General features: G+C 49.7%; 1 long non-coding RNA gene across 1 annotated transcript; it reads right to left on the reverse strand.

Annotated features, from left to right (window-relative positions):
• Positions 1-493: 493 nt before the first annotated feature.
• Positions 494-16,579, reverse strand: LOC123947908. Its single transcript, XR_006819881.1, has 3 exons — positions 16,347-16,579; positions 4,745-5,055; positions 494-3,646 (listed from the first exon to the last, which is right to left on the reverse strand). It is a non-coding gene; the product is annotated as an uncharacterized LOC123947908 (long non-coding RNA).
• Between the last annotated feature and the right edge of the window lie 7,895 nt (positions 16,580-24,474).

Below are 24,474 nucleotides of genomic sequence, written 5' to 3' on the forward strand. Positions count from 1 at the left end.
AGCGGCTTAATCCACTGAGCCACCCAGACGCCCCCAGAAGGAGTCTTGAAGTTGAATCCAGAAGACATGCTTTCTACTAACTGTGACTTTGATTGAATTGCCTAGCCTCTCTGGGCTTAGCTTTAAATTTAAGAATTATCCTTTATTATAAGACCTTGACCTATGTTTAAGCTGTATCTACCATTGCTTCATTTTACAAGCTTTAGTCAAACTGGCATATTATCATTCACCCAAACAGACATCACTGGAGCTTAAGCTTTGCTAATACCATTAGTTTTGCTTGGAATGCCTTCTCCACCCCATCTGTGCTTCTAAATTCTTTTTTATTTTTCCTAAAGATTTTATTTACTTATTTATTTATTTTACAGAGAGAGAGAGATAGAGAGAGCAAGAGAGGAAACACAAGCAGGGGAAGTGGGAGAGGGAGGAGCAGGTTTCCTGCAGAGCAGGGAACACGTTGTGGGGCCTGATCCCAGGACCGTGGGATCATGACCTGAGCTGAAGGCAGATGCGTAACCAACTGAGCCACCCAGGCACCCCTGTGCTTCTAAATTCTATTCATTCCCAAGATAAACCCCAATTCCACTTCTTCCTCAGAGCTTTTCTGATTTACCCAATGGGATAGTTCACCTCACCCTTTCTTAAATTGTCCTTAGGGCTCCATGGGTCCTTTTCTTGGGTCTTTCATACTGGTAATTTTTAGCTTTATTTACTGGTAATTTTTAGCTTTATTTATATCCTCCATTCATTGGTGGATATTACAATTAATTAATCTTCATATAGCATGCTTACCACTGTACGTTGGCCATATTACTATTGAACAGACCCCCTACTGAATGAAATAGGATTTCCTTCTTTTTTGTATCTCAACCTAGGTAAGATTTCTCCCAATAAGTGTCTATGAACACCCCGCCCCCCAGGAACAGGTGTCCTTCCTGACATGGCACCTATCATACTGTAGTGACTTCCCTTTCACCTGCCTCTCTCACCCTCGATGATAAGCTACTTGAGAAGAGGCTACATCTATTAGGACCCCACTGCTTGCACCATATGTACAAATAGTAGGAATTCAATAATTATGTGATGAGTGGACAGATAGATGAGTGTGTGAGTAGATGCATGGAAATAGGGAGGGAAAGAAGTTAAATATGACCTTTAGGTTTCCTTTAAGCTCTAATATTGTATGATTTCAGAGCTTTGAGCTCTGTTTTGAGGGCAGATAGTCCAAGTTTTGGGAAACAATGCAGTGACCATAGTAGGGTTGGTCAGTGGTGATTTTCCTTTGAATGGACTTTGTTTCTGTGGGAGAGCTGGCCTCCTCATTCTATGGAGAATGTTATGTTCCCTGGGCTCAGCCTGGCCCAGAACTTGGCAAGATCTCTGGGGCGTTCATTTTTGTCACCCAGCCCGGGTAGGAGGGTGGACGGGTAGGAGGGGAACCATTTTGGGAAAAAGTGTTGGGGAGTGTTTGTGTGTGTGATGAGTCAGGTCCATGGAGCTAGGAGCCCTAATCTCTGCTCTGCTCTCTGTGGGGGTAGTTCTCACCAGTTGCAGGGGGGTGGAGGACCACCAACTGTCTTTGGAAAGTTTTCTTAGTCATAGTTTATACCAAGTCAGCTGGAACATTATGTAACTGGGGCTCCATTCCACAGGCAACAGGGTATGATGGGGTCAGAATGGCTGCTTTACCTCCCACAATGGCACTCACCTATTCCAGCCCCTCCCACCCACCAGCCAGGTGAAGTATCCTTCCCTTAGGAAGTAGCACTTTGAGGGCTAAAGGCCATAACATACACTCTCACTGGAAGAAGGTTTGGGTTGTCTTCATGAGTTCCATGGGCATGCCTCAATGCCTTCCAGGGGCTCTTCCATTCTCTCCTGTAAGCTCCACAGCAGATACGGGTGGTGGGAATGAAGTACCCCAGGACTTCAGTGTGTGTGTGTGAGCCAAGCAGCAGGTGATGGACAGGACATTGACTTCTGTTCTGAGCTGTGACCCTCTCCAGTGCTGCTGCTCGAGCAGCTCTGCCTCTGCTCCCTTATGGCCTTGCTCTCCAGACAGAGAGAGACCCAGCAGCATGTCTTGCCTCTCACACTGGAGCCGATGTGAATCCTCCTGGGGACAGCTCCAGAGAAGGCCTGAAATGATTGTGTATGTGTACCCATGTAATGGGAAGAGATAAACAAGAAGAGCAGGAAACAAGAGAGATGAGAAGTTGGCTGCTGGAGATTTGCCTGACTGAGAACACCTGGCCACTGTGTCCACTGGGAAAAAAGAGCAAAGCTCAGGGGGCTGGGGAGAGCTGTGGGGGGAGTTCCACTCAGGTTCTTCAAGGTAGATGAAGGAAAAGACCAGGTTTGCTCCTCTTTGTCACTTACTGGCTGGAAGGAAATTGTTCTTTCTGTGCCTCAGGTCCAAGGAGCTGGAACTGTATGCCTTAGAAGAGATAAGACAGGATTTATGTATTTGGGGGGTGGACTGCTAACAAATAGTGTCACTTGGGGGGGTCAGACCACGCTACTCCCCAAAACAAGAAGGAATAGGGATACTTGAGAAGTTAAGCTGGAAAATGAAGATGAATATCCTGACAGTGGGGATGGGCACTGTGGCCCAGTGGTCTAGAAAGGAGGAAAGTTCTAGAAAGAGAGTTACAAAATTAGGTCTTTAGTCAATAAGCATATTCTGGACAACAAGAGTGGGAGTTGAGCAGGTGGTTTGTGGGAGCCTCTAGTCCATTGTTATGGTTCTGTATCTTCCTCAGTCAGTGGGACCCAGAGGCTGCCCTGAAGCCAGATGGAGAATCCAGAAGGAAGAGCCTTCAGGGAGTCCTGAGAGTGAATTTACTTAGCTGAGACAGAGAGCCTGGGTCAGGGTGCAGAGAGAGAGATTGTGAGAAAGGCTGGTTTCCCGGGCTGGTTTCATACTGATACCCCAATTTCTGAGACATGCCTGCATGGTATAGGGCTGTTGGGTGGTCAGGAACAAGTGTTATTAGCGGTGAAGAAAGAATGAAAAGACATGAGTCTCTTTCTCGGCTCAGGGTCTTAGAGGCAGGGAGATGTATAGCAATATCTCCCTGGGTCCCACTGAACTAAGAGTCGAAGCTGGGGAGAGGCTGGGCTTGCCCCGAACCCAGAAAGGGAGGAAGGGACAAGAGAAGGCTATGAAAAGAGGGAGAAGGGACAGAAGTTCCCCTGCACACCACCAGGTGCCAGGCAGGGACAGTGCTGAGATGGCCAGAGGCTGTAGCCCTGGGCTAAGGCAGGGCTATAAGATAAGGTCTCTGAAATGAGATCTTCATTCAAGGCTGCTGCCTTCTCTTCCTGAGCTTGAGGTACGAGCAGGGTTGGATCTATTTCTACCTTCACATGCTGAGCCCTAAATCCCTGGAATATCCTGACGCGCTGCTTTCTTTACCTGCAGTGCTGGGACCTCACTTGGTACATTATTTAGGGCTTGGGGAAAGTGCCAGAGACCAGAACCATGGTTCTTTGTGCTTCCTGGGACGTGTATCCATACTACCACATTCTTGGCATGGGTTTGTTCACGTGATTGATGTCCTAGGTCTTCCTTCTTCAAGATGCAGCTGTTCTTGCTCTCTCTTTGGACCTCGGAGAAGCAGGGTTGGGTTCCCTCACTGCCCCACTTTTAAGAGGAGAGGAGAAGCAAGAGCAGAGAGGTTATACGGGCAAACATCAGAATCACATTACCTGGCCTGAAAACCTAACTCTACCTCCAACTAGCTGTGTGACCCTGAGCAAGTCACGTTATGTCTCTAAATGTGTTTCCATTTCTAGAAAGGAAGGCTAATAATAGGACTTACCTTGTGGGCGCGTTGTGATGATTGAATGAAATATTTTGTGGGAAGTTATCTTTGTTCTGTGGCTTCCCACATAGTAAGCTCTCAATAAATGTTAGTTCTTGTTTTTCCATATGACCAAGCCTTGCATGTCTAATCTTATCTGCCCAAAGGAAGATAGTGCCTTCCAGTGAGGCTGGCCTCCTCCTTCCTGTACCAAGCACAGCCCATGCTCAGCCCCATTTTCATGCATCTAAATGTCCTCCCACCTCCTGTACAGCTACTCACACTCCCCCACTTCAAGGCCTAGCTAAAGTTCTGCCTCCTTCCCAAAGCCTTCCCTGATGATTCTAACCCACACAGAGCTCTTCCTCCCCTGACTTATTGTGCTTCCAGCCAGTACCTTGAAATTTACCATTGAAATCATAGAATTAGAGAATTTGAGAGCCGGATGAGTCCTTACAAATGATCCTGGTCAGTTGCTCTTACTCCGGAGTAGTCAGTGGCCGTCCCATTGATACCACATCTGTTAGCACTCAACCTAGGCAGCACTAATTAACCACAGCACTTTTGCTAAGCCTGAAGGCTGCCTTAGAGTCCTCAACACAGTGCTTCGGGCAGTCAGGACTAACCAACTCAACAGAAGTGCTACCACCATCCCTAAGCCATACAACTAGAAGTGGCCTATATGGATCAGGTAGCTGGAGCTTCTTGAGGTGTGAGGGCCCTGCTTCAGACCCCAAGGCCCGGACATAACTCTGGTCTAGTCCTTATCCAGGGTTCCTTATGCTCTACCAAGGCCCGTTAATTGTCTTTTGGTCGTTTTCTGCCACTTTGTCTTGCCCTCCCAATTAGATTTCTGATCTTTGTGAGGAATGACTTCCTAAATGGCTCTACCATCTTTCTCAGCACTGAGCACACATCAGGACACATCACATGCTCACCTGCTGATGTGTTGACTGCTCGGGGTTTCTCCCCAATTCCTTTAACTTGTCTTTAGGGCTCATTCAAGGGGACATGGGGACTTGGGCTGGTAAGGAGGCTCAGTCTCTTTGCTGATCAAGTCTGCCAATGCTTCTGGGGTCCCTCTCCTTTGCCCTCTACAGGCCACCGGAGCTGCAGTGTCTTGAAAGATGGACAGGTGCTGGACATCAGGAGCCCAGAGTGGTCATCTTCATTCTGTGTCACTTCTGCTTAGGGCCATGGGCAGTCCTTCCTTCTTTCAGGGTCTCCATCTCCATCCATTCAAGGGGAACTGGAAGGAAAAGGAGGGAGAAAGGGCACAGCAGGATGCCCACCTTTCCTGGGCCCTGAGAGGTGTGGTGAGTGGTCTCTTGAAGAGCGGTCCTATGCACCTGGGGGCGGGGAGGGAGGAGTGGGAGCAGGTGGCATGGAGGGCACATTGCTAACCTCCAGAATGTTGGAGGTGTTTTCATGCTGGTGGGCCAAACAGCCTCCTCCTTAGAGGCTGTGGTGAAAGGCAACATCACCATTGGCTCAGTCCCTCAAGCTTCAGAATCCCCGGCCCCCGAGACCAGACCCATGCCTCTGCACCCTCTGCACCCCAGCCACCTCTGGCCATTCCTCGCCTTTCTCCTATGCCCCTTGAGTTTGTGCCCTGCTGCTCCCTTGCTGGTCACGCTGCCACTCGGGCCGCCTCTATAGACCAACAGGGTTCCGAATGATCTATTTAGTGTGTCACATTTTGATGGGATTTTCTTTTTGGAACATAGATTTCATTATGTCATCTCTCCTTAGAAAGCATTAGCAGCTCATGGTCTTCAGGAGAGAGGCAAACTCCTTAGTCTCTGTACTATGTACATTTGGGACTGCCAACTGCATTGTGGGGTCCTTCTCGGGTGCTGCAGGATGCTTAGCAGTATCCTGGGCTCTCTCAACTGCATGCCAGTGGCACCCCACCCTGCCTCCCAGGTTTTCACAACAAAGATGTCTCCAAATATTGATAAATGTCCTCCAAGGGGCAAAATTGCCCCCACTGAGAACCACTGTTTTAGCCATAAAAGAGGCTAATAACAGTACAAAGCTACTTAGCTCTGTGCCAACAGCTTCCCATGGATTCTCTCATTTAAGTTCAGAACATCGCAGGAGGATAGGCCCAGTTAGTATCCCCACTGCATGGATGCCTTGAGGGCACCCATTTGGAAGCCAACCAGATCTTTCAAGAAAGGCAAAGATGTTTTCCTTCTAGTGGGGTAAGAGGAGAGAGAGGAGAAATAATTCAAAATCTTTTCTTGAGGCCAGGGCTACAGACTAGTAAAGGCAGGGTTTGAGCCCAAGCTACCTGCTGGCTCCCTCTGTGATCTCTCCCTCTTTGTGCACCTTCTAGCCTGCTGTTCTACCAGTCACCATGCCCTTCCCTAGTCACTGTCTGTATTCTGCTTCCCCTGCATAAGCTCCTCCTCAAACTGGTGAATTATACTCGCCATTCAAGGCAGAGGCAGAAGTCCTACCCTCCTCTCTGTGAAAGCCCCCAGGTCCCAGCGGGAAGAAGTAACGACTCCCTGCAGCTCATGCACAGACAGTCTTGGTGGCACATTCTGTCAGGCTAATTGTATAGGTGTCTGTCTTCCTTGCCAGACTCTGAGGGCTCTGGTTTGTCCTTCTCTGCAATGATGACCTGCATGAGCACACGCACCCAAACGCTTGCGGATGGGGATGAGGTGGATGAGTGCTTAGATAGCCAGCTCCTTCAAGAGCTGATACCCAGTGCCAACTGGACACAGAAGCTACAATGCCTTTGGGCAAACTAGACAAACTTTTCCTCCTCTGGGCCTTCGGAGGAGTACATGGCTCAAGAAGGCACAAGTGGCTGGGTTTGGGCCCTGTTGGCCAGGGGCCTTTCAGTCACGCATACACTGCAAACTTAAGGAAGTGGTGGACTTCAGGCTGCCCATCATGATGGAATCCTCCCATTAGCACTCATGGGGTCCAGCAGGAGTGAGCGTGCATGTGTGTGCTGACCGTGGGTCTGTGCCAGTGTGCATGCCCGTGTGGGAAGGTGGGAAGTGGGGTTCCGTGCGTGTGTGGAGTGATACGGAGAGCATCTGCCACAGGTTGTGTGTATTGCGGTCAGCACCTGTGCATACTGTCGTACTACCATGTGAACACGTACACAGTCATCTCAACATAGACCCTACGTCAAGGGACCTGCAGGCATTCTAGAACCCTCGAGAATGCAGTCTGCTCTCTGCCTGCTCCCTCTGTGAAGTGGAGGGAGGGAAGGATGTGTTGGAATGTCTTCCTGGGAGCTAGAGCACTCAGAAAACTCCCTCTCCTCTTCCTCTTTATGGGCTGGAAGAGTGAGCTCGCACGAGGAGGAATATATCTCTCAGGCCTGGACTGTCAGCCCAGACACAAGCTGGCCCCAGATGGCTGGACGACTGCTGGATTGGGGAGCAGTGTCTCAGGGCCAAAGGTGGTGGGTGAGGAGGACGGGCTAGAATGAGTCATAATAGAAGCTCAGTTAGCAGCTCATTTCTAATTCCCTGTTGACAGAGGAGAGAAAGGCCTTCCTGAGAAGATGTCAACATTTTGGAGGGGAGGGTGGTTGAGCGAAGAGAGAAAAGACAGTAGTCAGGGACACTCCCCAAGACAGGGGCCTAGGATTGTGCCTGTGGTTGCAGGTTCAGGTGGGTGGTGTGGAAACGTCCAGGGACCTCTCTGCTCTCACACACTCTTGCTGATATGCTTGTACATGGACATACCAGAATAGGATATTCTGTGTCTCAGTGTGCCCCTGCTGTGCACCTATAGAGCCCAACTGTGCATTAACCCCGGGATGGGGGAGTTCCCACCTCTTGGCTCAAGCTAAAATTCACATAGGCACACACAGTATTCACAGCCCCCACATTTGAAAAAGACAAGGGGGAAAAAAGGGCCAAGAGACAAGAGGAGATAAAAATAGCTGAAAATAAGCTCTTCAGATCAGAAAGCTCCCTTTTTTAGTGAGTCACCAGTCTTCCAGACTGACTGCACACACACACACACACCCCACAAAACATAAACACCCAACCACGCTGCCAGGTCATGCCCATACCCTCACGCAGATGCCCTTGGTCTCATACACTCTCCTGCTTTGTCCTCCCTGGCAAAATACCCCCCAAAGGGGTGATTCTGTGGGCCTCTGGGGGAATGCCCTCATTTGGAGCTTAGAAGGCATGATCCACTCCCCCAGACCCCTGCAAACACATATTCATATCCAACCCCGCCAGCTTCTTCTTAGTATTTCCTGGTCCCTGCCTTATGATGGGGCTCCCACAGGAAAAAGGTGGTCTTGCTGTCCTACTAATGTTCACACTGCTTTCTTCAGGAGGCTCTGACGCTGGAGAGCCAGACAGCTCTCTGCACAGGATCTCTGGAGCTGGCCCCATGCTGGGGAGAGAAAAGACAGCTCTGGACGCCATGCAAGATTTATGAATGTGTTTTGTTAATTGTGTTAGTGTTTCTGTGGGAGGATGATGTGTGCTGGGGCCTTAAACAGACAAGTCCAACAGAGGAACTGGAGAGGAGACAGGACTGAAGCAGTGTTTACAGCATCCAGTGATCCTGGGGTCAGCATGGTCCTTTCCTTCCCACCCTCTTGCTGACACAAGGGCTTTCTCTCCAGTACCCCTGTTGTCATGCTCCGCAGGCCCAGCCCTTCCCCTCTTGGTCTCCTCTAGTCTAGAAAGTGTGGCCAGCTAGTCTTGAGAACCCACTTTTTGCTCACTTTCTTTCTCTCCCCTCTCCCCCGCTTCTTTCTCCCTCCTTTCCTCTTTTCCTTTCTTTTTTTTTTTCCTGCTTTTCCCCTTTATCTCCTTCCCTCCATCCTCTGTCCATCTTCACCCCTGTCTGTGAAGCCCAAGTCTGCTTGATTCTGGGCATTTACATCACTCAGGCTTGAAAGGTTCCTTGCTGTCTCCCACCTGCCTATGCCCAGGAGCATGATCCACTGAGTCTCTGGGGTCCTTACTCCCCAAGACCTGGCTGGGTACCATGTCCCTGAGCCTTTTCAGAAAACGGGGTAAGTGGCAGCATGCCAGGTAAATGGGATAGCTAGGGAGGATATATCTAAAAATTCAAAACCAAGGGCACCTGGGTGGCTCAGTGGTTTAAGCTTCTGCCTTTGGCTCAGGTCATGATCTCAGGATCCTGGGATTGAGCTCTGCAGGGCTGTCTGCCTGCCTCTCTGCCTACTTGTGATCTCTCTCTCTCTCTCTCTGTGTCAGATAAATAAATCAAATAAATAAATAAAATCTTTAAAAATAAAATAAAATAAAATAAAAATTCAAAGTCAGTCTGACCAAGTAGTTGCTGGGCAGCAGACTCAGGAATGCTTTGTGTCTGTGATTATAATGAACTCGTTAGAAGGTGGATATTAGGCCACCATGCCCATCTCACTTGGGGTACCCTCCTCTGGAGCAACTCTGGGACTTCACTTCCTCTTCCTCAGCCTTTTGTGCCCTGGGCGGGCTTGATCCTCAGCCTTGGCTGTGCCTGGGTGTGTGTGTGAGGTTGCCTGACGTGGAATCCTGCCTCTAATTTCTGACCCGAAGTTTGGTGAGTTCATGTCTCTGGGCCTTCATTTCTTTGATTATCAAAGGGAATAATACTAACAATACCTACATCATAGGGTCAATGGTGCTTAAAATAGTGAAAACAGGCACATGGTAAGGTCTTCCTAAATGTTAGGTATTAGTACATGAACCGGGTCAGCTGGCTTAGCCTTTCTATGCCTCATTGTCCCCTTAGAAACACAGGGATGAGAAAGCCTGTCCCTTCTCTAGGGAGCTTCCTGGGGCAACAGAGAAGACCAGAGTAAAGAGGCAGGTCCTGAGGTGGTACCCTCCCTCCTCCTGTCTTCCCATCGTGGGGACACTTGTGTCCCACCCCACATTCTATTCTGTCCCTTCCTGACTGTGAGCTCTTGGTGTAGCTCTGGCCCAGCCCTGAGCTGGGCCTGGGCAGAGAGGAGGCTATTTTTAGGACCAGACAGAGGCAGCAGCTGTACAACCACCTCTCAAAGCATGTCTCTTCAAAGGAGGTCCAGCCTATGAGGGTGAGCCTGAGGAAGGGGAGGAAAGCTGGCCCAGTAGTGCCCTGAGAACCCATCCCCTCCTCCCTCCTCAGAAAGCTAAGTCTCCAGGGCGAGCTCTCTTCCCTTCCCTCTCCCACCCCCCAACTTCTTAATCCCTAGTGGGTTTAGCAGCTGAGCTGCAGAAGCTGCAAAAGGGGACAAGGAAGGGCAATCACACAGAAAATCAAGAGGCTGAGGAATTGGAGTTTGTGTCCTGAGGCCAGGGTCTACCCTGATCCTTGCCAGATTTAGAAATCTTCTCTTTTTATAATGGAGAACTCAGACTCCTGAGGTCCAGGGTCTGAGACAAGCCCCTGCTTGCAGGAGCTCTCGCTTTCTGACTGGAGCAGTAAGCTTCTGGATAGGTTCTGGAGCAGTTGTGGAATGAACACAGACTGCATTAGGAGATCTAAATCTGGGCTTTGGGCTGACTGCCTCAACTTCCCCAAAGTGATCAGCTTTTAACACAGGTGAAAAGGTCCTGAAACTCCACATTGAATTATAAAACAATTCTTGCATTTCTTACCTCAGGACTTCTTTCTTATAATTCTTGTCATCAGGGCACCTGGGTGGCTCAGTGGGTTAAGCCTCTGCCTTCGGCTCAGGTCATGATCTCAGGGTCCTGGGACTGAGCCCCGCATCATGATCTCAGGGTCCTAGGACTGAGTCCTGCATCGGGCTCTCTGCTCAGCAGGGAGCCTGCTTCCCCCTGTCCCTCTTTCTGCCTCTCTGCCTACTTGTGATCTCTTTCTCTGTCAAATAAATATATAAAATCTTAAGAAAAAAATAATTGTTGTCATTGTTGGAGACCAAGCATCACTGGATATGGGATTCTAGAGAAGTACTGTACAGATTAATAAATTAATCAAATTTGTATTTGCTCCACGCCCTAACCCAGGCCGATATCTCAGATGGGTGAACAAATAGAGAAGAACCTTACCCTTGAGGAACTTATATTCTAGAGCTTAGAGGCCCTTTCATACCACAAAACATATATACAGTCGTATATCTAGAGAAGCACGCCCAACCCTTTGATGTCTATGAATGCTGCTAAAGCACCTAGCAACTGATTGCTAAGATCTGACTTCTTTGGAGCCTGGATTCCTGATGCTTTAAGACAATGATTCTCAACCTGTTCCACATCATGCATCTTTTTATAAATCGATGAAAGTTGTGAACTTCTCTCCAGAAAAACATCTAGAGCACAGACACTCAAAAATCAGCCTGCAATTTGAAGGGCTTATGAGCCTGGGAAGCTGGTACTCTGACCTGGGGCTTGGAGCTCCTGTTTTAAGAATGACAGGCAGCTGTGTGGCCGGTACCGAGGGCCGGTACTGCATTTTGCAGTGAGAGCTGTATAGCTGAATTGCAATCACAGTGTTCTACCACTGTCAATGAGGGGACACTGGCTGCTTAGCTCAGACTATCTAACTTTCTGAAAAAATTCTAAATTCTACCAAACTATAGAAATATCCATTTGCAAAAATCCTAAATGATAATCTTGGTGTGGCTACCAATGAGCTTGGTGACCGTCCTTCCTTTGGGGTATCTGTTGTCTTGTTTGTGTAGAGACAAAGGGCTGGGACACTGAAGCACAGCCGAGGTTCCCTCCAGCTCCGAAGTGCCCTGGCTCTGTCACAGTGCCACACCGGTGTGTCCTTTACTGAGGGGAAATGGTGTGGCAGCCCTCAGAGGGGCTGGACCTGAGCCCTGGCGAGGAAAACTCCAGCTGCTTGTGGAAGCTGTGCTCCTGGCCATCCCCTGAGCTTAGGACCTCCTCCCTCTGCATGGCTCTGCTTCTCCTAGCAGCTGAATTCTGGGGCTGGGGCTGCAGTGGCTGCTACTGGGATTTGAATTTAACACCCCATTCATGATGATTGAAGCTCAGGCTGCCTGCCCTGATAGAGGTTACAGCCTGATAAATCGCAGTTCTGTGGGGGAGGGCTCAGAACAGCCCAAATACCCAGTGATGGAGGGGAAGTGGGCTTCTCTGTGGTACCACTGGGGGCTTCCTGGGCAGCTGGCCCCCTCCTCCTCCCCCCAGCGCCCACTGCCCCGATCTTGCAAGGGCTCTCTGCTCCTTGGAACTCATTACAGATATCACAGAAAGGATATCTTGAGCTCAAGGGGATGTCCCTGCACAGAAGAGGCCTCCCCCTCCCACTCTCTGGCACCTGCTGTTGGGTTGGGGGTGGGGGGTAGAGAGGGCTAGAGAAGGATAGCATGTCTGCTCCAGGGATGTGATGAGCTATGGGTCTGTGCTGTTCTCCGGGCATGGAAGTGGGCAGTTCCTAATGTGATCCGTGACCTTTAAGCTGCTGGCCCAGTCACAAATCAGGAGGCTCTGGGTCTGACTCTGAGACTACACCCTTCAGGCAGCAAGTGATAACAACTGTTGACTCCAAGTCCTTTCTTTGAAATCCATGCCACCTTTTCCTTCTTCTCTCCCAGGGCCTCCTCAGCACCTTCAGGCCAGAATTTAAATGTTATTAGCTATAACTGATCTGCTCTGGCCCTCTGTGGGATTGAGAGGGGAGAGCTGGGGAGGCCTGAGGTGCAGCAAAGCAGCACAGTCTTCATGGGGCAACTACCGGGGGCTCAGGAATGCTCAGCTTTTTGCCTCAGGGAGGAAGACCCTCTAAGAATTCCTTGGAAGAGAGCACAGAAGCCCTTTACTCAGCTCTAGGAAGTGCTCCTTTCCAGTTGGTGCTAGTTTTCTTCATACACTTACTCACCCATGCCTACACACTGGGACACATTTGCACACCCAGTACACCAGGCTTGTGCTCGCAGACACATTGTGAACCTGTCTGTATAATGTTTTTCTTAGAAGAAGCAATATATGCAGACCCTGCTCACATCTCCACATAAATACATCCTTCTCTTCTTTTTTTCTTCCTGTACATGCATTTGTCATCAGTATATACACTAATGTATAAAACCATGAATTATCTCAAGCTTATATATGAATTATACCCTTTCTTAACTCAGCCTTTGAAATACACAGTGTGTGCACACACCCGGAGACAGGACTGTGTGTCCCACATGCACACTTTGTGCTCCTCTGAGTGAGGCCCACATTCCAGGTGACAATTTGCTCCAACACAAAATTACTCTACTCTCTTTCCTTTACCCCTTCTTTGAGCAGCTCTCCCATAGATGCAAACTTCTTTCCCTAGCCGTGTCTCTTCCTTTGGAGTTGAGTATGTGAAGCAGTGTCTGGAGTGGGGGAGGGAGGATTAGTACAGTAGGGGTCTAGGAGCCTGGGTTCTTAATAAGTTATTTTGCTCATTTTTCTTTATATAACCTCATACACCTTGTGAGGCCTTCAATAGATAGATATCAAATCCAGCCTCAGTTTCCTCATCCATAAAATGGATTAAAATACCATCTTTATCTCCACGATGGCAATGTTATGGGCATCAAACCTGATACCTAAGAAAGCAGCCTCAAAGTGTAATGTACATGATACTGCGGGCTATTAGGGCAGTTTGTTTCATAAGTAAAGTCCAAGAGCTGGTAGGGGTAGCATTTTTCTGGTGTGAGCTGGTCCTAGGGCTGATCTTGCCAAAGTCTCCCAGTCTAGGGCTCAAGGAATCAAAGTAGAAATTTTGCTCTTTGTCCTGACTTTCTTCCTTCTTCACCCCCATTCTCACTTTTGTCAGTTTTAGACACATCATTGTTACAGAACCAAGGATCCCTGGCACTAAGCCAAGCATCTGCCCTGGGCACATGGGCACACATGGGCCTGGCTCCTGGGTTTACACCTGGGAGAGCTTTTCTCCACTCCTGGACCCTGGGGCTGTGCCAGCCAGCTGGGTCTAGAACTAGAGCACCCCCCGCCCCCCAACCCAGAACTGGTGGTGTGGTGAACTTCACAGACCAAGCCAGGGCTGATTCTTTTTTTTTTTTTTTTTTTAATTTCTTTTCAGCCTAACAGAATTCATTGTTTTTGCACCACACCCAGTGCTCCATGCAATGCGTGCCCTCCATAATACCCACCACCTGGTTCCCCTAACCTCCCCTGCCCCTTCAAAACCTTCAGGTTGTTTTCTTTTATCTTCGCTTCCCAGCTAGGTATGTGGCAACCCCCAAATAGCATTTTGACATCTAAGATGGGCAGAGGAAAGCCAATTTTTGCCTAGCCCAGAGTGAGCCCTCAACGTTCCAAGCCACAGTGCCTAAGTACGGGCTAGGGCAGCCCCAGAGGAGGGGAGGCAGGACATTGAGGCCAATGTCAGCTTTGGAAAGAGGCCAGTAGCTGTCATGGAGCTGACGTATATCCAGTAGGGGCATGTGAGAGGTGAAGGGACCTCTCGGCAGGATGGCTGTCTAGATTTGGGGCTTAGAATTGTCTCAGACTAGGGGTACCTGGGTGGCTCAGTGGGTTAAAGCCTCTGCCTTCTGCTCAGGTCATGATCCCAGGATCCTGGGGTCGAGCCCCACATAGAGCTCTCTGCTCAGCGGGGAGCCTGCTTCTCTGCTCAGCGGGGAGCCTGCTTCCTCCTCTCTCTGCCTGCCTTTCTGCCTACTTGTGATCTCTGTCAAATAAATAAATAAAATCTTAAAAAAAAAAAAAAAAGAATTGTCTCAGACTCAGCTCAGAGCTTTTATTTCTTTAGCTCAACACTAACAAACTTGGGGTAGCACTTATCTCCTTCAGTTACTCCTCCCTGGAGCAGTATCCAGAGAAGAAATTCCAGTGGACACTTGGTACTTTGCAGAGCATTTCTGGACATGCTCAGGGGTAGAAGGGGGTGGAGGCTGGGTACTAAGAAACTGGGCTCCTGCCAGCTGGCTAGGTGGCCTTGGAAGCTCTGAGCTCTCATAAGTGAACATGGGAATGAACATGGATGTCGTGGAAGAGGGCAGGCTTGTCCCTTGCACAGGTCCCGCTTTCTGCAGGGGGTAACTCTGCATGACCCTCCTCCCCTTTCCTGCTCTGCAGCTGCACCAGCTTTCCAGAGGCTGGCCAGGAAGCCAGGCCTGGAGGGGGCTGGGCAGACAGGGCCCAGAAGCTGAGCCGGTCTGGGGGCGGAGCCTATAAACACTGCAAAGCTCCAGCCTGGCTCCACCCCTTCCCTGCCTGGAGCTCAAGGGGATGACATCACCGAGACTGAGGGCTCCAGCCTAGATGGGCTTGGATCCGGGGAAGCCGGCACTTGCAGGGCTGAAGGACTTCTCGGCTTTGTCAGGCTGTGGTTTTCTGCTGTGTCCTGAATCTCACTCAGATGTAGGGGTCTTTGCTTTGGGGTCTTGGAAATGGCATCTGGCTATTCAGACTTCCATGTCTGGGACTCTGGTTCTTGTGCAGGAGACGGATCCCTCTGGCAGCCCGCCCAAGCACCCCTCCCCCAACCCGGGCAAATGCGCCTTTCTCTTGCCAGCACAGCTGCGCTCCATTTTTCTGAGGCTCCATGGAGAAAGATTAGATCCCTAGTTCTAGTTCTGACCAGGCAATAGCCAGCTCACAGCAAAACCTATGTCCCTATCCCTGTGGGTCTGTGTCCCCTCCCCCACCCCAAACCCTACTGGGTGCTTGTGTCGCCTGCTTGTGGAGCATATGCTTGGCTGGTTGCTTGGTGTCTGCTGTTTATCCGTCTCTTCCTACTTAACTTCTGTTTCTGCTTGGCCCATCTGGCTCCCGTGGTACCTGTCTTTCACTTGAGTGAATTGTGCCTCCACACCAACGCTGTGCTCCACACCCTGCTCCCCTCCCTCTACCGCTCCCCCCCCAGGGCACAGCTCTTGTTCACTCTGGGGCCACTGACAGGAGCCCTTGACCTGGGGTGCAGGAGACGTGAGGGACTCCAGGTTGAGGGAATGACCCAGGCACAGCTGGGAAGCTGATGTGGGGGTCACTGCAGTTTTCTGGGGACACCACTGGAAAGGGGCATTGAGGGGGATGGTGGAGGACAGCATGGGAGCGGCCTTTGGACTGGAAAGATGGCTAGGTCCCCATGAAAACCTCCCTCTCCCTGGCTCCTTCTGAACTTCCTTCCTAACAGACAGCATTCTTGGAGGTGGGGGTGGGGTCTCCCAAGTCAGCATCTTGTAGATACTGCTCTCTGTCTGCAGCAGCAACTGGAAAGTGACCTGTGAGTAGTGCTGGGAAAGAATGAGGCCAGGGAAGCCCCGAGGTTCGTCGGACCCAGAACCCCAGGGTTCTTCGGACTCCTTCCTGCAGAGAAGGGGCTGAGGCAGTCTGGTGGCTTGGGCAAAAGAAAAACATGGCGGTAGCAGGTAGCTGCACAATGATCACAGTGGGTACCTAGAGGAGAAGGGACCGCCCCCCCCCCCCCACACCTGGCCAGGAGTACCTTGCGGAGGATCAATCCCACCCCAGCACATTGCGGACTCTCGGCTCTAGGCTCCACGCTGCCAGAGCCACTGCTCCACCTCCTCTGCCCCTCCCACCAGCTTGCACACCCATGCACAGACTAGAACACCATGCTGTGGCTCACACTTACCCCTCCAATGCAGCCTGCTTCCTCCCAAGCGTGATAGGGCAGCTTATGGCTTCCTGGGACACACAAGGGGGTGGTGGAGCTGGAGGAGGACGAGGAGAGGCAACGGAGCCCCACAGGGACGGGACTGTCGTTCATCTGCCTCTCTGGACTGCATTGCTTCTCCAGGTTAAGGCTGGCTGCCAAGGAGGTTGCCCTGGGCCTGGAGTCAACAAGCATCCACGTGCTTGGGGACCATCGGTTGCAGCTCCCTGGAAGCATCTGCTTCCCACGGAAACCCACAGGGCTTGGCTGCCAGGCCTTGCTGCGTGCCCACTCCTCTGGCTCTGTTCTCTGTCTCTGTTGTTCCATCTGCCTGCGCCACCAGCTCCTGGCTCCACTCTCTTGGCCTCTTTATTTCTCTCCCAGAACCTTCCTCCTGCTCCTCTTTTCTCCCTAGCCTTTCCCCCAGTCTCTACCCAACCACATTCGTGACACAGTCCCCGAGGTCTTCTTTCCCTTTTGTCTTTATTCAGCTTTCCTCCCGCTTCTCTGCTATTTTCCCCTTATTCATATCCTCTCTCTTGCTCTCTCTCTCTCTCATGCATATTCAGTGACTCCTTGAGAATCTACCTAGATGATTCTATGTGCTAAAAGCCTATATCTGCTTCAGGAATAAAACTTCTATGGCTGTAACTCTAGGTCGCTGTCTCTGACCCCATTTTGGGTTAATTGCTGAGGAAATGTTGATAAACCCCCCTGCTCTTCCCCACAAGCGTGGCTCACTCACAGCCCTTCTGATTTGGGACCAGGCAGCTGCAGAGTATGTAGAAGTCAGGCCGATAAGCCGTAGTGCCTCAGTCAGGACACACAGCAGAGGGCACAGAGTGTCTGGGGCAAGAGTCTCCCTTTCAAAGGATTTGATGAGTTCAGTCCTGGAAATAAACTAAGGATCTAAAGTGTCTGATCCTTTGGTGATTTTACAATCCTTTTACATCCTCTCTATTATCCCCTTACAACTCTCATGGGAGGCTCATAAATGAAGAAATTGTGGTGTTCAAACTGGAAGTCACTCCACCAGCACGACCCAGCACTCGAGGAGCAAAGCTAGAAGCAGAATCTCTGCTTTGGGATTTTCCGCCCCTTGACTGTGGCAGGTGAACAAACAGAAAGAACCTGAAAGAAGGGGAAAGCAGTAAAGGACCCAGGGGTGAGGAAATGAGCCCAGGGCCACCAAGGGCCAGGGATGACGGGGGGAGAGGGGGGAGGAGGGCCAGTGGTAGGCGAGCCCGTGTTAGTGACTTGTCCTTTCCTGGTTCTCCTTAGTTTCATGGTGACCACCAGTAGTGGGAGGTGGGGATGGCAGCATGGCAGCAGGATGTCTTCTTGTCCTCGCATATTGTCCTCCACCCCATCTCCGTTGTTTCTCCTTCTCCTTTCTCTGCCTATTCATCATCTGGCCTCGAGGTTCCTTCCCTTCTTCATGCTCTGTCCCATCTTCAGGTCACTTGTCTGTCCTTCCCCTATACATTTGGGGTCCAGTCCTCCCTCTGCCATGTCTCTTCCATATTTCCCATTTCTTTCCATCTCTTTGTTTCCTGAACACCTCCTCATAAGCCTGACTCCCTGGTATCTGTCTCTCACTGACAAAGTAACCAAGTGTATTCTCAAAGTGGCTGGAAAGTGTCTCAGAAGAAGGGTCCATGTAGGAATGGACTGGAGCTGGCCTGTCACATCCCTCCGACATATCTGCTGACTCTGCTCCATGCTCCCAGAGTGCTCCTCGTGCAGCCGTCTCCTTTACAGCCACCATGGGGGTTGTTGGTTCTGGCCCCACCTGAGATAGACTGGTGGCAGATTTGCTCTCCACCCAGAGACACACCTAGAGGCCCCACTGTGGGATCCTTTAGCAGCTATGAAGTAGACAGACCTCTTCTTCTCCAGGGAAAGTTCCTGACACCCTTTCTCCTGCCTATAGGAGCCAAAGAGAACAGTTTAGCCTGAGACTCATGCCTTCTGTCTCTCTGGCTTGCTTGGCTTTTCTTCCATACCCAGGTATTTTCTTGTTTTCATAGGGGACTCCTGGGCCAAAGACCTACTTTTTTTCTTAATGTTTCTTTTTTTATTTCTGTCCAGAAAACAAAACAAAACAAAACAGAAAACAAAGCAAAACAACAAAAGCTTCAATACCCACTCTCTATTTTAAATAGTCCCACCAAGGAAATTGCACTGGTCCAGTCCTTAGACCAGCAAGTGGGGAGTGGGCACCAGCATAACCTTTGACTCTCTTATTTGTTCTCACTCCTTTGATGAGCCCTGTCTCTTGCGTTTGAGTTCTGGGTTCTCATGCAGTACAAGGAGATGGACTGAGAGCTTGATGCTGTGATGTCTTAGGAGAGTGGGGACCCCAGGGGAGAAGCAGTTTTTTTCTCTGATTTCGTGTAGAAGACCATGAGGGAGCATCTCCAGCCGAAAGAGCTCAATTAAGTCCCAGGGCAAGTCAGATGGGTCTAGCTGTGAGGTCTTGGGCCACTCACTAAGTCTCTCTGAGCCTCAGGTTCTTATCTGTAAAGAAGGAGCAATAATAATCCTATCTCATAGGATTGTTGAGAAGATTAAATGAGAAAATACAAGTGAAGCACTTTGTAAATTATAAAGAGCTCTAGAGAAGCTATTATTTATGGAGCAGATGTTGAGGCATCCAGGACTAAAGGAGAAGAGGGAGGCAGCAAGTAGCACTTGCCCTCTAAGAGGCTTAGTGAGGGAATTCAGAGAAACCACTCAGAGCACAGACACCTGGCAGCCAAGGCACCTCAGTGGGGAGGAGGGCAGATCTCCACTGTCTCCACAACCTCCATCTGTATGTAGTCTTATCATTTGCTCCGACAGATGCAAACCGCGTGTCCCAGCCTTCAAATCCTTGCCTTTGCGTTGCAGATTTGTGGAAACTAGGTCAACACAACCAGGTCGGAAAGTGAGGCCCTGGCAGGAGAGGGGATGGATGTCTCCGGGGAGCTTGATTTCCTCCATAGATAAGAAGGCAGAAGACAGGATTGTGACTCAAAGACAGGCATCAGATACATGATATCACTATGAAATTAACAGCAAAAGTGGGTAAAAGAAACATTAAAAGGCATTGAGGAATCCTTTGTCATTCCTCACTATATGAGGGCAGCAGGCTTGCCTTTAATGTTCCTGTCTGGGTTGTATCCTTATGGAATTGTAAGTTCCTCCTGGACAAGGACCTTGTCATTTTGGATTACATTTCTACACTTTGCCTTGCAGACACATCCACTTAATACATATTACTTGACTGAGTGATTGGAAAAGAGCAGGAACAAAGAAAGAGGGAAATAAGAAATGAACTGTTTTTATATAATCTATTGTGTAGAAGACCTGAGCATCCCAGCATTGGTCCTGATTGGGGCACAACTTAAATTTGACTTCCCACCTGAAAATAAATCATAACAGCAACAACCCAAATGCCTTGTACTCTTTATAGCTTGGTGGGTCTGGATAGGATAAGAACATCTGACTGTTGGGGGTAGAAGGGACTGTTGGTTTGTGGAGGGAGATGTGGAATGGGTATTTGGAATTACAGAGCTCAGAGAAACAGTGTAGACTGTTAAAAGGGGTTACCACAGGAAAGTGGGGCCCAGAAAGATTAAGTGAGTTGCTCAAGATCATCCAACTTGTTGATGGCAGAACTGGAAACCAAGCAAAGGTCTCTAACTCCTCATCTTGAGCTCCTCCCAGGGCTGCAAACTACCTCCCCACAGTTGATTCCAACGTGGGACACAATACCCCAAACAGAGTGAGCTTAAGTTCTACTTCTGATATTGAGGGGGACACCAGATACAGGCCGAGAGTTTTTCCCAGAGAAGGAATGGTATACCAAGGGCAATCGCTTTCCCACCCCTACCTCCTCCTTGATCCCAGCAGGGCCTGCTCATGTAAGAACTTCCCAAGGAAGCAGAGATCATAGAGTAAGGTTTGGAGAGGGCACAGCCTGCGGCAAGGCCATCTTAAGGAGGGAGACCCAATCTTCAGGCCTCCCTGGTGACTCTTCTTTGCACTCTGACTTGGTGAGGAACGCCAACTCCTCCTCTGCCTGAAGCTGGAGGAAGATGGTGAGAGCTGGGCTCTGGCTTCTGGCTTATTGGCTGTGACTCTTGATCTCCTGCTTGGATAGAAGCAGGAGAGTAAGAAGAATGGGAAAAGAGAAATAAAATGGCATGAGATGAAATATGCTCATCCTCAGTGGGGGTGAGGGAGACTCAAGGAAGACAAACATCAGTTGGACTCTCCACTCAGAGACTGAACTGGGGATTCCTGGCTTCAATAGGCCATGAGGAGCAGGCAGTACCTGTGAGAGGTCAGAAAAGGGAGCAGCAACCAGACAGATTTTGGAGCCAGTTGTATTCAGGCTGAAGTCCTGTTTGCCCCATGTCAAATTACCTGATCTTTATGAGCTTAGTTTCTTACTCCATAATATGGGGTGATAATAATGTCAACCATAAAGAGTTATTGTGGGGGCCCCTGGGCGGCTCAGTGGGTTAAGCCTCTGCCTTTGGCTCAGGTCATGATCTCAGGGTCCTGGGATCGAGTCCCACGTGGGGCTCTCTGCTCAGCAGGGAGCCTGCTTCCTCCTCTCTCTCTCTCTGCCTGCCTCTCTGCCTACTCGTGATCTCTCTCTGTCAAATAAATAAATAAGACCTTTAAAAAAAAAGTTATTGTGAAGATTAAACAAATACATGTGCAGAGTTCCCATAATATAGTAGGTACTTTTAGATGCTAATTCTGTTTCCTTCCATAATCCCAGAAGGGCCTAGCCAACTCCATTTGCACTCACAGCTTCTGAGAACAGAGAAGACCAGGCAACCTCCTTGAGATGCCCGATATCCCTGGTAGTTCTGGCAGCAGGGGAGTCCAGCGGTTCTCATTGAGGGTCTTCTTCCAATGGGGGCCTCCTGGGAGTCACACTTAGTAATGAGAGCCTGGGGTCATAGATGAGATCTCTTTACTTTCGTACATATGTTTTAAAAAAAATGATACAAATTGATCACCATAGTAGATCCTGGGGTTCAAAAGAAATTGAGCTGCTCAAAAATCACATGTTGCAGAATGCATAGTGGCAGACAGCATTTTTGGCCATGAGGGCTCTGAACCCCAAAGCCCCATACTGAGGTGCTTGCTCTTGACTTGAGAGGTGAACAGGTCACACTCACATCAGGCCTTCTGCTACTTGCAGTAAGAGATGGGATCTGTAGGCAGACAGATGCCAATTCAAGTCTCGGCTTTACTGCTTTCTGCCTGTATAACTTGGCTAAGTGGTTTGAACTCTCTAAGCCTCAGTTTCTCCATCTGTAAAAAAAGGATGATATCTCACCCAGAAAATTGCTTAGAAGATCAAGTCAAGATAGGCACACCATTTAAACCACCTAATACATTGGTAACAGGGACAGTACTTTTAGGTGATGATAATGGTAAAAGCACTCACAACCAGACCAGTGAATTGGTGATCTTGACACCGTGGTGAGGTTTTAAACTGTTCCATTAACGTCTCACCTCATCTGTCCCTTAGCCCCATTTAAATTAGACCCCATCTCTCAACCTCTTCCCATCAGCCTGACCCTCCATAGTCATTGCATCTCATGAACGGCTCTGCTGGAAGTGACCAGATCCCACCTGACTGCTAGCTTACCTGAATATAGCCAGTGAGTCTCCTTCCAAGGGTGACTCATTGGGCAAGGAGTGAGTGCTTCCAAGTAGGAAGAGGGCAGAGTTCACTGGAAGAGAGATGAATATCTTTGTGTTCTGGGGCTGCTTCCCCAGCAGTTCGGGTATCTGCTCGGGTGCTGGCTCAGACCCTCCCTAGCCTCTTAGCCTCCTGGGAAGCCTGCTCCATTCAGGACATGTGACCAGCCCTTTGCCCTTTGTGCCCCTTGCCCACTCACAGCAGACCTTTTCAAACCTCAATTAGCCACTTAAGGAGAAGAAAGAGCAAGTGCAAGCTGGAAAAATCTGTCCAGACCATGATGAATACTTTCCCAAGCCTGCTGTTGCCATGGCAGCCAGCTGGGAACACCGTTTCCAGGGCCTGAGGCGCTCAGACTTATATGGGGGGGGGGGGGGTGTGTGTGCTGCCCTGCTGGGCTGCTGCCCACTCACCTCCCCTCTCACTGCCTCCTGGCTCCCTTAGCAACAACCATCATCATTACCGCAGCAACCACCACTGCAGCTTCTGCACTGGCCAGGAGCAGTGTCCAAGGAAGCCTGGGGTGGGGGGGACTTAGGGATTGTGTGTGTGTGTGTGTGTGTGTGAGAGAGAGAGAGAGAGAGAGAGAGAGAGATCACCAAGGTAAGAAGTTGGAAAAGAAAAGGCTTGGCAGGCTTAGCTTAGCCATGATAATTACAAGGATGCTAAACTTGGGGTCCCATGGACCTTTGGCAACCTGCTGATCATCCCTGAACTTCGAAGAACAAGTTCATATATTGGGTGTATGTGGATTTTTCTAGAGAAATGGTTTATAGTTTTTATCAGACTCTCAAAGATGACTAAGGTCCCCAGTAGGTAAAAACCTTAATTACAGAGCCTTTTGTTTTTTAGACTCAGAGTTATTTTAGATCCTGATTATCAGGCAGGCTTGAGAGACATGCTTAGAAAAAGGAATGAGTGTGGCCAGGGCAGGAGCAGATGACATGCTACCTGGTCCCTATCCACAGAGTGCCCTAAGATTTGCTGTTTGCCCCACTGTGAACCTCTGGGAATAGGGACCTGGGAATCTTCCTCCTAATGCCATCCAAAATACTCTGTCCTTCTCATTCTCCTCTGTCTTGCAGCTTTGCCCTTGGGTCCACTGTGCTAATCACTACTGTTTTCTTTGTGTCAGACCCTGAGGTTGTGTCTTATATACAGTATGCACGTCTTCCCATCTAAACCTCACACAATGCCAGGGAGAAATGTTGTCTTACCATCACATTTAGATGAGAATATTGAAACCAGGAGGAAACTGAAGTGATTGCCCAATTTTATGCAGTCAGGAGTTGCAGAACTGAGGGGCAGCATCTTGGACGGGTTAAGAACTTGGCCCTGGGGGCGCCTGGGTGGCTCAGTGGGTTAATGCCTCTGCCTTTAGCTCAGGTCATGATCCCAGGGTCCTGGGATCGAGCCCCGCATCGGGCTCTCTGCTCTGTAGAGAGCCTGCTTCCTCCTCTCTCTCTGCCTGCCTCTCTGCCTACTTAGAATCTCCGTCTGTCAAATAAATAAATAAAATCTTTAAAAAAAAAAAGAACCTGGCCCTGGAGCAGGGTGCGTATGTCTGACCCCCGTGATATTCCTTGTTAGCTCTGCGGCCTGGCCTCTGTTCTCACAGTGGCGAATTGAGGGTACTGATAATTTCTTGCCCAAAGGAAGTTGTGGGAGTTACAAGGGTTGATGCTGTATTTGAAAAGTGCTTAGAATAGTATCTGTCACAAAATAAAATAGAACTAGGGTAGGATTCAACCATGGGTCTACCTAATTCTAAGCTCCTATATCATGCCCAGGCAGTGTTTCCCAGTCCTAATGGTAGGGCTGGATCATGGTATCATGGAGAAAACGAGGTCTAGACTTGGGTTGCCACTCACTGAGTGAGAGTGATTCGTATCTGCAGATGGGACCTCATTTTCCCTATCTCTAAAGAACAGGAATACTAATGCACTACCTCTTCTCAGAGGATAGTGTGCATAAGAATCACAATTGTTGACATGAAGATCAAGTGAAACAAGGTCTGGAAAAGTTCTTGTAAACTTAGCCAGACTACAGAGACGTACCCAATTCTCTGCACTAAGTTCTCGCTCATGCCCCCAGGGGGCTTGGTGCACTGCCTGTGGCTGGCAGCTCCAGACGGGGAGCCAAGTGTGGTATTCCCTGAGGTTGGCAGATGGCACCGTGTCTTTGGGTACCCATGTGCCTGGGTCAGCAGCCAAAGTGAGGATGCTTAGGAATTGCAAAGAGGAAGCAGTAAGGCAGCAGGGGCCCAGCTGCCCCAGGCTTTGTTGGCAGGGTAGAAGGGAGGCAGATGTTCCTGTGGGGCCAGAGAGGGAAGTGAGGGTGAGGGTGTGGGGTGAGCCATGGAACACCCTCCAGGGCTGTGTGGCATCCTTCTCG

The sequence above is a fragment of the Meles meles genome, chromosome 8, assembly GCF_922984935.1.
Source record: "Meles meles chromosome 8, mMelMel3.1 paternal haplotype, whole genome shotgun sequence".
Classification (NCBI taxonomy): Eukaryota; Metazoa; Chordata; class Mammalia; order Carnivora; family Mustelidae; genus Meles; species Meles meles.